Genomic DNA, 11,280 nt, shown 5'->3' with positions numbered 1-11,280 from the left:
TTGGGCAATCTACTTCCACAGTGATAACCACCTGGGAAACCTAAGGAGGGGTTGCTGTGAGTCGAATATGACTCTACAGCAGTGAGGTAGGTTTTTTTTTGGTTTGTTTTTATGGGAAGGTTTAGGGGGTGGGGAGAGGAAGTTGGGAATAACTAAATGAGTAAAGGTGCTATATTTAATTCTCGTGAGTAATGCATATTGTTTCATTATCTCTTTTCATTGAGTGAAGCAGCAGAATCTTTATTCCTCTGGGAACTTGGAGCAGAGAATTCATTAGTGGGGATGGAAGGCCGGGCCTAACGGGGCACAAGGTAGTGGTCTTTCTGCTGTTTTCTGTGGGGCCCAGGGGATTGGGATCCATTCACTCTGCCTGTATAAGCACATTGGTCACCTCCTTTGCATAATTTTAACAAGTTATTTTGAAGGCACTTGACTGCTAACCAGAAGGCTGGCGGTTCAAACCCACCAGCCATTTCTTGGAAGGAAGGTTGAACAATCTACTTCCATAGTGATACTGCCTTGGAAACCCAAGGAGGGGTTGCTATGAGTCGGGTCTGACTTGACAGCACATAACAACAACAACAACATTTTGGAGTAAGAGAATATGACTTTGGCCACCATATCTATCCAGATTCAGGTATTCAAAATTAAAGTATTTATATTCCATTATTCAAGTATCCAGACCTGTATGCTTCAAGGAACCAATAGGCTCCATTTTGTTGAATGCTGGTGACCTGTGCAGACTAGACCAGTTGTCCCCCATCTATTTTTTTTTTCTTTAATTACTTCCAAGCTATAATTTATGTTTCTAAATGTTACTGTGGTAAAACATATGTAATAAGAAAGTTTGTCATTTTAACCATTTTTAAGTGTACAGTTGAGTGACATTCATTGCATTCACCATGTTGTGCTACCACCATCACCACTATTGGTCTCCAAAAGTTTGCTGTCATCCTGAACGGAACTTCAGTGCCTTTTCAGGTATAATTCCCATTCCCTTTTTCCCCAACCGCTGGTAAGCATCGGAACAAGGACAGTTTCTGAGAAACATTGTCACTGCGTTGGCCAGTTCTAGTTGTAGAAGAGGGACCATGTCTTCTGTATCCGACTTCCTTCACTCACCATCATGTTTTCAAGGTTCACCCACGTTGCAGCACGGGTCAATGCTTCATCCTCTTCTTGGTGGAGTCGTGAGTCTACACCATATTTTCATCCATCAATTGATGGACATTTGGACACTTTCCACTTTGAACTGTTAGAACAATGCTATGTCTTGTAGTTTTTTAACTGCCTTGCTGCTTTTTGGTTTTTATCTTATTTTCACTATGTATATAAAAAAATCACTCAATCTTAAAATGCCAGTTAAGACTCTCCATGATCACATTCTGTCTACTTCCTGCCTTGTATCTGGGGCAATTCCCTGCACATTCCATGCTATTTCAGGCCTGTCCTCCCCTCCCATACTTCTCTTTGGCCTGGTTGACTCCCACTCATTCTTTGTAACATGAGGTTTGCTTAGCATCAAGTTCATTGAGCTAGTTAGGAGAGTGGCTCATTTATATGGACATGCATGCACATTGAAGCATTAGTGTATTCCATGTGCTCAAAGAGAATACAATAGATTAAGAGGAAATAGTATTACTTCAAAAACAAGATTATTGTCAACTCATTTCTTCCAGTGTTCTTTATATAGATTTGAATTTTTTTAAGTCTTAAGAGGCTATATTACTCATAATGCTGCTATATTTCATACCTCAAAAGAGGAAGTGGTAATTTACAAAATGATCCCTCTTTCTCACTCTGTCGTGTACTCCGAATATCTAGGAAAACTTCCATCATCAAACAGCGTGACTTGTGAATTCCTATTGTAATACAGGAAAAGAGACCCCAGAATCAAACAGGTTCACTAGAGACACATTTTATATATATATATAAAAAATTTATTGTGCTTTGGGTGAAAGTTTACAGAGCAAATTCACTTTCCCTACAGCAGCTCACATACACTTTGTCTCATGACATTGACTACAATTTCCCACAATGCAACAGCTCCCCTCCCACTTCCTCCCCATAGTTACCTCTTCCCTGTGCCCTTCCCTCCATGCACTCCTGCCCCCCGAGCTGTCTCCCTGTGCATAAGCAGCCCTTCTCTCACAATTCATCTCTCCGAGGAGTGCATTTCCCTGATGTAAAAGTTCCATTCATGCCTGTCAGCAGAGACACTCTTATTCAGCCTTGGAGAGAACCAACACAGTCGTCGAGGATGAGGGAAACCATCAGCATGTACACAGTACAGAAAGCTGAATGGGGGCCACTGACTAAGGGCCATGGGGTAATTATATATGATTGAAAACAAAGGGAATCCTCACAGAAACGTTACTGGTGGCAGGTGCATTCATCACTGTTGCAGGCGGGACTACAGAAGCAGGAGACGACCATGACTGGGACACTTACGTAACTGAACATGGAAAAGGGTTCCAGGATCGGTTCTGGGCCTTGACCTCCTGGCGAAGTGGTGGTCCAGATGTGACTCACGACCATGGAGCCTGAGTCTTAGGTGGCTCCCAGACAATACCAAGACCCCAACCTTCATTTAAATTAGGAAAGGACACTCTAAGTTCCCTTGGTCTTTGGGTGAGCATAATTGTTTTCAGCAGGCGGTGATGAATGATCACTCCACTCAAAATTTGTGTCTTTCCACACTGTAGGGTTTACAAATGCATAAGAATATCAACAGACCAAGGGCGGCTGCCTCCACACAGAGGGCCTTACGCCAGCGAGGTAAGGGTAGATAATCAGTACTTATCAGCCAGTATCAGGGACGAGCTTGTGGGCGATCCCAACATCTGCAGTTCTTGTGATGAGCCTGTAGTGATGCCTTCTTCAACTCGATCACGGCGGTATCAGTGTTTATGCTCCATTAGACTCCATGGAAGGAAGCTTACTGGAACCAGCACCAGGTTACCCTGGACGAGCTGCCCCTGCTGATCGGTCCCTGGTTCTGGGAATCTCCAGAAAGTGCTGGCTACTCCACGTTGGCCACCGACAGCCGTTACCTTACCCCACCAACACCTTGGGTGCTTCAAGTAGATAGGAATACCGTGGCACGAATGTGAGGGTTTAGAGTGAAATCACTCTGAAGACTGCACACCTTGAAATAGACTCTCCTCCCCTAGACCTGGTAGCATAGTGGCTAAGACACTTGCCTGCTAACCAGACGGCTGGCGGTTCAAACCCCCCAGCCACTCCTCGGAAGGAAGGTTGGGCAATCCTACTTCCGTAGTGATACTGCCTCGGAAACCCAAGGAGGGGTCGCTATGAGTCAGGGCTGACTCGACGGCACATAACAACAACAACAACAACAACAACCCCTAGACCTGGGCCTGGTCTCGAGATAGTGAGGAACAATGTACTGTGTACATCTTAGCAGCTCAGCTGAGGAAATCAGTCTTGCTCGTGCCATGGCTCTGGTATTGCTCGGAGCGATGAAGTGCCGTTCTCCTGGTCCTTATATACTCCATAATCAGTGTTTTCCCATCTTGTCTTTCTACACCAGACTTGTTTTGTCTTGTATGATGACTGCTGTGAGCTTGTCCACACCCTTGATTACTTCCGTCACACCCTTATCTTAAGCCTTTGGCTCTGGTGCCTGGAACTGTGGCGTGTTTCCATGTGCATTTTAATTAGCTCCATGAATCTATAGAAAAGCTAAGGAACCAACAGGTGTCAAAGGGGAAGAAGACTACCCGCAATTCCTCTGTGCTGTCCCTTTCTTTGCAAGGAGTCAAGCTGCCTCCCGGGGGACCCCACACCACCCGGGCAGTCTGGTCATTTAGATTCAACCCTCTGAAGGTCAGCAGGATTTTGTGTTTTGTGTTCCTTTATTTTAGCACACTTACTCATTGTTTTGGAAATATCTCGCATTCCAGGCAATTCATGACTTCTTGAATAAACAACTCCTTTCTAGATAAGGCCTGTTGAATATAGAGTTCCCAAAGGAGGGAAAATAATATGGGAAGTTGGAGAGGAATGTTACCCCTTCCGTGTCCTTACTAGAAACTCTGAGGGATCAACCACAATTCATTTTAACCATGGCTGACTTCCTACAACCTCTATATACTAGTGTAGCACTTTCATCGGCATAGGCCAAGCACCTATTTCCCTTAATACATTAGCTGTGAAACAGGTTTTCACGGTAGGCGACTTAAGTCATTTATTCTCATAGTTTACACATTATACAATGACTTAGAACTAAATGCCAAGATCAAATTCAACAACACTTGCAAGTCTTAATCCCTTATAATAACCTTAAACTTCTTTTTATTTTTAAAATTTCTTATTGTGCTTTCGATGACAGTTGACAGCAGACTAGTTTCCCATTCGATAGTTTATGTACAGTTACCATGACATTGGAAGCACTCCCCACAATGTGTCAACACTCTCCCCATTTCTGCCCTGGGTTCCCCCTTTCCTTTTATCTGGATTTTCCACCTCTTCCAGCCTTCTCATCTCTGCTTTCGGGCAAAGGTTGTCCTTTTGGTGTGATATAATTGTTGTAAGGAACTAGTTCCTTTCAGGTGTTACTTTATGGGCCTGCCTGTTGTTTGGCTGAAAGGTGTCTGTGAATGGCTTTAGTACCAGATCAGAAGAGTCTTTGGGCCATGGCCTTAGAAGTTCCTCCAGTCTCTGTCAAACCAGGAAGTCTGATCTTTTCTGTGATTTTGGCTTTTTTGTGCTACCTTTTTCTCCCACTCTGTCCAGGACCGTCTGTTGTGATCCCAGTCCAAGCAGTTGGTTGTGGTTGCCAGGCTCCCTCGGGTGTTTGGTTTTCTCCACTCTCCTTTGTTCTGCAGGAAGAGACCAATAGTTGTATCTTAATGGCCGCTTCCTTGCTTTTAAGGCCCCAAAGCAGGATGCCAAGCATTGTCTTTATGGACTGGTGGTGGTGGTGGTGGGTGCCGTGGAGTTGGTTCTGACGTGTAGTGACCCCGTGGACAGCAGAACCAAACACTGCGCCATCTCACAATTGTTGCTATGCTTGACCCGTCGTTACAGCCACTGTCTCATCCATCTCGTTGAGAATCTTCCACTTTTTTGCTGACTCTCCGCCTTACCAAGCATGTTACCCCTCTCCAGGGAGGAGTGCTCCCTCCTGACAACATGACCAAAGTTCAAGAGATGAAGTTTGGCCATTCTTGCTTCTAAGGAGCCTTCCAGCTGTACCTCTTCCAAGACAGCTTTGTTCATTCCTCTGGAAGACCATGGTGAGTATGCTCAGTGCTCTTCACCCAACACCATGATCCAAAGAAATCATTCACCTCACTTCTTCCTCATTTACTGTTCAGCTTTCACACGCAGATGAGGCTACCAGGAAGACATGACTGGGCAAGGAGCGCCGTTGTCTTCAAAGTGACATCTGGCTCTTTAACAGTTCACAGAGGTCTTTGGCAGCAGATTTCCCTAAGGTGATATATCCTTTGATTTCTTGACTGCTGCTTCCGTAGGCGTTGATTTAGGAGCCAAATAAAATGAGATCCTTGACTGCTAACCAGAAGGTTGGTGGTTCAAACCCACCAGTCACTCTGTGGAAGGAAGACCAGGCAATCTACTTCTGTGAACATCTACCACCTCAGAAACCCAATGAGAGTCTCTATGAGTCAGAATCGACTCCGTGGCAGTGGGTCTGGTTTTTCGGAGTTATTCACGAGGGATATTGGGCTGTAATTTCCTTTTTTTGTGCTGTCTCCAACTGGCTTTGGGATCAAGATTGTTCTGGTTTCATTGAATGAATTTCAGAGCATTCCTTCCTTTTCTGTGCTCTGAAACAATTTGAGTAGTGTTGGTGTGAGCTCTTCTCTGAATGTTTCATAGAAATTTCCCCAGTGAAGCCTCCATGACAGGGCTTTTCTTGGTTGAGAGTTTTTTTTATTACCTCTGCAGTCTCTTCTTTTGTTAGGGGTCTGTTCAGTTTTTCTACCTTGATTTGTGTTAGTTTAGGTAGGTAGTGTGTTTCTAGGAATTTGTCCATTTCCTCCAGATTTTCAAATTTGTTGGAGTATATTTTTCATAGTATTCAGGTCTGATTCTTTTTACTTCAGTTGATTCTCCTTAAGGCCACCCACCTCATTTCTTGTTTGAGTTATTTGACTCTTCTGCATTTCTTTTGTCACCTTGGCCAGTGGTTTGTCATTTTACTGATTCTTTGAAAGAACTATCTTCCGGTCTTGTTGATTCTCTGTATTGTTTTTCTGTTCTCTGTTGTAGTTATTTCTACTCTAATCTCTATCATTTCCTTTCTTATGGTGACTGGAGGCTACTTTTGCTGCTCTCTTTGTTTGTTCAAGTTTTAAGATTTATGTCTTAATTTTTACCCTTTCTATTTTTATTTGGTGTACGTGTTTATTGCTATAAATGGACCTCTGACCACTGCCATTGCTTTTCCAAGGTTTTGGTATGGCATGTTTTCATTCTTGTTCGATTCTAGGAACTTTTAAATTTCATCTTGGATTTCTTCTGTTACCCTGTGGGTTTTTAGCAAGTTGTTCATTTTCCGTGTATTGACTTTCTTTTTCTTTCTTCTTCCTGTTAGTGATTTCTACTTATATAGTGATGTGATCAGAGAAAATGCTTTGTATTATTTTGATGTTTTGTGTTTTATTGAGGCTTGCTTTTGTGGCATAAAGTGGGGTCTGTTCTGGAGAATGATGCATGTGTGTTGGAAAAGAATGTATATTTTGCTGCTGTTGGGTAGAGTGTTCTGTATACGTCTATAAGGTTAAGTTGATTGATTATGGCATTTAGATCTTCTGTATCTTTGTGGACTTTCTTGCTAGTTATTTTGTCCTTTACTGAAAGTGTTATGTTGAAGTTTTCTACTATTATTGTGGAATGTCTCTTTCTCTTTTCAATGCTATTAGCATTTATTTCATGTATTTTGGAGCCCTGTTACTGGGTGTGTATATATTTATTATGGTTATGTCCTCTTGGTAGATTGCCCCTTAATCATTATATAATATGGTTATATTTTATGATGGATTTACCTTAAACTCTATTTTATCAGAGCTTAATATTGCCTCTCCTGCTTTTTGTTGTGGTTGTCATTATTGTTTGCTTGGTAAATTTGTTTCCATCCTTTGAGTTTTAGTTTCTGTATTTGTGTTTAAGGTGTGTCTCTTGTGGACAGCGTATCGATGGGTCATTAAAAAAAAATCCTTTCCACCACTCTATTTCCTGGTGCATTTAGGCCATTTACATTTGGTATGTTTATCTATAGGAGCTGTGGTAGCATAGTGCCTAAGGCACTTGACTGCTAATCAGAAGGCTGGCGGTTCAAACCCACCAGGTACTCCTTGGAAGGAAGGTTGGGCAATCTACTTCCATAGTGATACCGCCTCAGAAACCCAAAGAGGGGTCTCTATGAGTCAGATCTGACTCGATGGCAGTGGGTTGGGGTTATGTTTATCTATAGGTATGAGTTTACTGTTGCCATTTTGTTTGTTTTGTTTTTTGCGGTGTTGACATTTTCTTTGTGCCACTTAATTTTCTGTGCTGAGTTCTTTTTGTTTCTAGATTTTCTTTCTTTCTTTCTTTGTTGGTTTTGTGTTTACTGGCAATTTTTTTTCTTTCAAGGTTTTATATATGTCATCCTATTGCCTTCTTGCCTGAATGACTTCTGATGATTTATCAGAGCTTAGACTTACTGATTTCCTTTGTAGGTGACTTTTCATTTTTCCCAAGCTGCTCTTAGAATTCTTTCTTTGTCTTTGATTTGGGCAATATTGATTATATTTCTTGGTGACTTTCTTTTGGTGTCTGTCCTAAATGGGGTTCATTGAGCTTCTTGGATAGATAACTTCTCATTATGATATTAGGGAAGTTTTCTGCCAGCAAATATTCAACAGTTCTCTCTATGGTTTTTATTTATTTTTATTTTTTGGCTCTTCCTGTTCTGTAATTATGATCACATATAAATTTTTATTCTTCAGAGTGTCTCACACAATTCTTAGGTTTTCTTAATTTATCTTCATTCTTATTCCTGATTTTTCCTCAAGCAATTTAGTATTAAGGGATTTGTTGCTATGTCACTGATTCTGTCTTCCATTGATTCACTTCTGCTTCTGTGTCCTTCAATTGAGTTGTCCATTTCTGAAATTTTATTGTTAATCTTTTGGATTTCTGGTTGGTTTTTTTGTAAAGTTTCGAATTATTTATTTTGTCCTTTTATTGTTTTCCTGAATTTTTCTTTTGCTATTTTGTGTTTTTCTTGATTTTTGTCTGTGTTTTCCTTGATCTCTTTCATGATCTCTTGGAAAATTCTAGATATTAGTCTTTTAAATTCCTTATCAAGTAGTTCCATTATCATTTCTTCCTCTGGAAGATTTTCTGGTTGTTTATTTTGGTCATTTGCTGCAATCATCTTGTTCTGCTTTTTTATGTGATTTGATATTTTCTGTTATCTTCAATGCATTAAAGTGTTATTATATTTACTTCTAATATGTTTCTTTGCTGCATCCAGATTTTTTGTTTTGTTTCGTTTTGATATATCTGAGTGGATGAGGTGTGCATGCTACTGTAGTTGCTAGTCTACCCACACTGGAGCTCTCACCACATGTCTTCAAGTGAATGGAGCAGTGGCTAGACGTGTGAACATGGGTCTCTGTTCACTGGTCTTGCAGGGTGGCTGAGGATTTAGCTAGTATTGTTAGTGAAGTGATGTTTCTGGCTGGCCAGTCACCTGGGCATGGGTGCAGGGAGCATTCTTACTGGTTGCTGGGCTGGTTGTTGTGTGTGCTCACGGCCAGTTGCTGGTTGGTTGGGGTAAGTATGCTTGGTTTGTTGGTCGTTGGATGGGTGGTACAGAAACTCTCACGGATGGTCCTGGGCAGGCAGAGCTGCCTGGTAGTGATCAGAGCAGCCCTAAGTCTCTGGTTTCAGGGGAGGATGGTGTGAATGGTGAGGCAGAGGGAATGCCTCCAGTCTGTGGGTGCCCACTAGGATAGCATGTCCCTGTCTACAATGGCACGAAGCATGAGAGGGTGTGCTGCTGCTCCTTGGGCCCCCACTGCAGATTGCTGGATGAAATAGAAGGCGTTGTGGGTCTGTTGGTCCCCCAGCACAGGTGACTGGGTAAAGGAATTGTCACCTCTGGTTCGTGAGTTCCCAGTGCCAGTGACTGGGAGTAGAAGCTCCTACTGCCTGTCTGTGGGTCCTCAGTGTGAACAGTTAGGAGTCGGAGTGAGCACTTCCATTCTGCAGGCTTCTGGCAGCAATGCCAAGGCAAAGAGGTGAGTGCCATCTATCAGGTCCCCAGCTCAAGGAGCTAAATGTAGAGCTGGGCACTGGCAGTCTGTGGGCCCCAAGCTCAGGGTGGGACATTGGTGTGTGGGCCATCAGACCATGATCATGTGCCGGTATGGTTGGGCAGGGTGAGGGGGTGCCACAGGTCCACAGGCCTCCAGCGTGGAGAGCAGAGGGTACACAATGGTGAGGTGAGTGTACTTACACGGATGGGGATGCTCCTGCCTGGCTCTGCACATGAGGGCAGAGTCACTCTTGCTTGGCTGTACCACGTGATGGGCTTTGGCTGGGAACACTGCAGGCTTTGTCTCAGTGTGGCCACACTGTGCAAGTTCGGCTGGCAGGGTGCCACCAATCTCTAATTCTCTGTTCCTGCTGTTTTTGCTGAGTCTCTCCTTCCAGTTGGCACTTGGTCTGATTCTTCAGCCTTGCCTTTTCTCAGGCTTCCAAAGTGGTCAATTATATCCTATTCACTTGTTGTTTTGGGTATTTGTGGTAAGAGGGATGCTATGAAGTGTCTGACTACTCCGCCACCTTGGATGGCATCTAGCCTTTAAACTTCTGCATCAAAAGCCCACTCAGCTATATTAACTTGTCTCTAAAACCTTTCTGAGTGTAGAGAGAAACAGGAATCTATAGGGGGAGCCATGCTAGAACTTTCCAGAACCATAAAAATGGGGGGAAAAAAGGCCATGGAGAGAGAACCATTTCTTTTCCTGAGTTCAGAAAAGAGAGCCTGATCTTGAAATAGGAGGTGGTCACCTTCCCCATGTAAAACTGGCATCTCACACGGAGAAAGCCTGAGTTTCCTACAATGTCTGATCATGTTTCAATATTAGAAGTTAAGCTCCCGAATCCCCTGAGAGAAGCAACATGGATTTCAGCGGCGTTGCCAGTGAGTCCATCCTCTCTGTATTAATCAGCGCTGACAACTCCATAATTATTATAATAATGGAACCAAAACTGGTCCGTCCTGTTCTTTGAAACACTAAGAGTGGAAGAGACGAGAGTGAGTTCATCTTGGTGATGACAAACAGACACACACACACAATCCTTGCCTAACTTTGAGGCACTGCTATTGCAAATTCTTCATTAGGTATTGTCTTCAAGCTGAAAATTTCTTTTACTTTTGGCAACAGCAGTAGCAATACATTACGTCATCTTTTCTCTCCAGTGAGAGATACACAAAGAACACATAGACAGCTACTGCTAGTCTTGAGATTCTTGTTGCCATTTGAATAAAATAAATGTCTTTGCCTTGTTTTTTAGAACCTTGAAGTCTGTATTAGTTGGGATGCTTTTGGGTGTAGGTGATAGAAAACCCAACTTGAAGTGGCTTCAAGCAAAATGGCATTTATTTTCCTGCATCATCACAAGGCCAGAGAAGGGAGTTCCCAGACCAGGTCAATGACATAATCAAGAACCCAGGTTCCCTGTGTTTTCCTGCTCCGCCATCTTTTACTGTGCTGGTTTTGTCCTTAGCTTGTCCTCTCACAGCGTAAAAGGATCAGCTGCTCCAAACATTATATATATCCTTATGCAAGAATTTCATTTCAATTTTTTGAAAAAAGTTGAGGTGAATTTCACATAACATAAAATTAACTGTTGCAACATGCACTACTGGCAGCATTTAGTATAATCACAATGTTGTGCAACCATCACGTCTATCTAGTTCCAAAACGTTTTCATCACCCCAAATGGGAACCCTGTCCCATTAAGCAGTCATTGCCCCCCTGCGCTGTCTCTAGTGACCCCTCACCTGCTCTCTGTCTCTCCAGATTTGCCTGTTCTGAATATTTGCTATAAATGGATTCATGCAATGTGCAATCTGCTGCGTCTCTCTTCTTTCACTTGTTGTCATGTGCCGTCGAGTCAGGCTCGACTCATAGCAACCCCTCCTTGGGTTTCCAAGGCAGTATCACTACGGAAGTAGATTGCCCAACCTTCCTTCCAGGGAGTGGTTGGTGGGTTTGGACCGCCAGGCTT

The sequence above is a fragment of the Orycteropus afer genome, unplaced genomic scaffold, assembly GCF_000298275.1.
Source record: "Orycteropus afer afer isolate SDZICR_OR568_19922 unplaced genomic scaffold, OryAfe1.0 scaffold00048, whole genome shotgun sequence".
Taxonomy (NCBI): Eukaryota; Metazoa; Chordata; class Mammalia; order Tubulidentata; family Orycteropodidae; genus Orycteropus; species Orycteropus afer.
Note: the sequence above shows the minus strand (reverse complement) of the source record.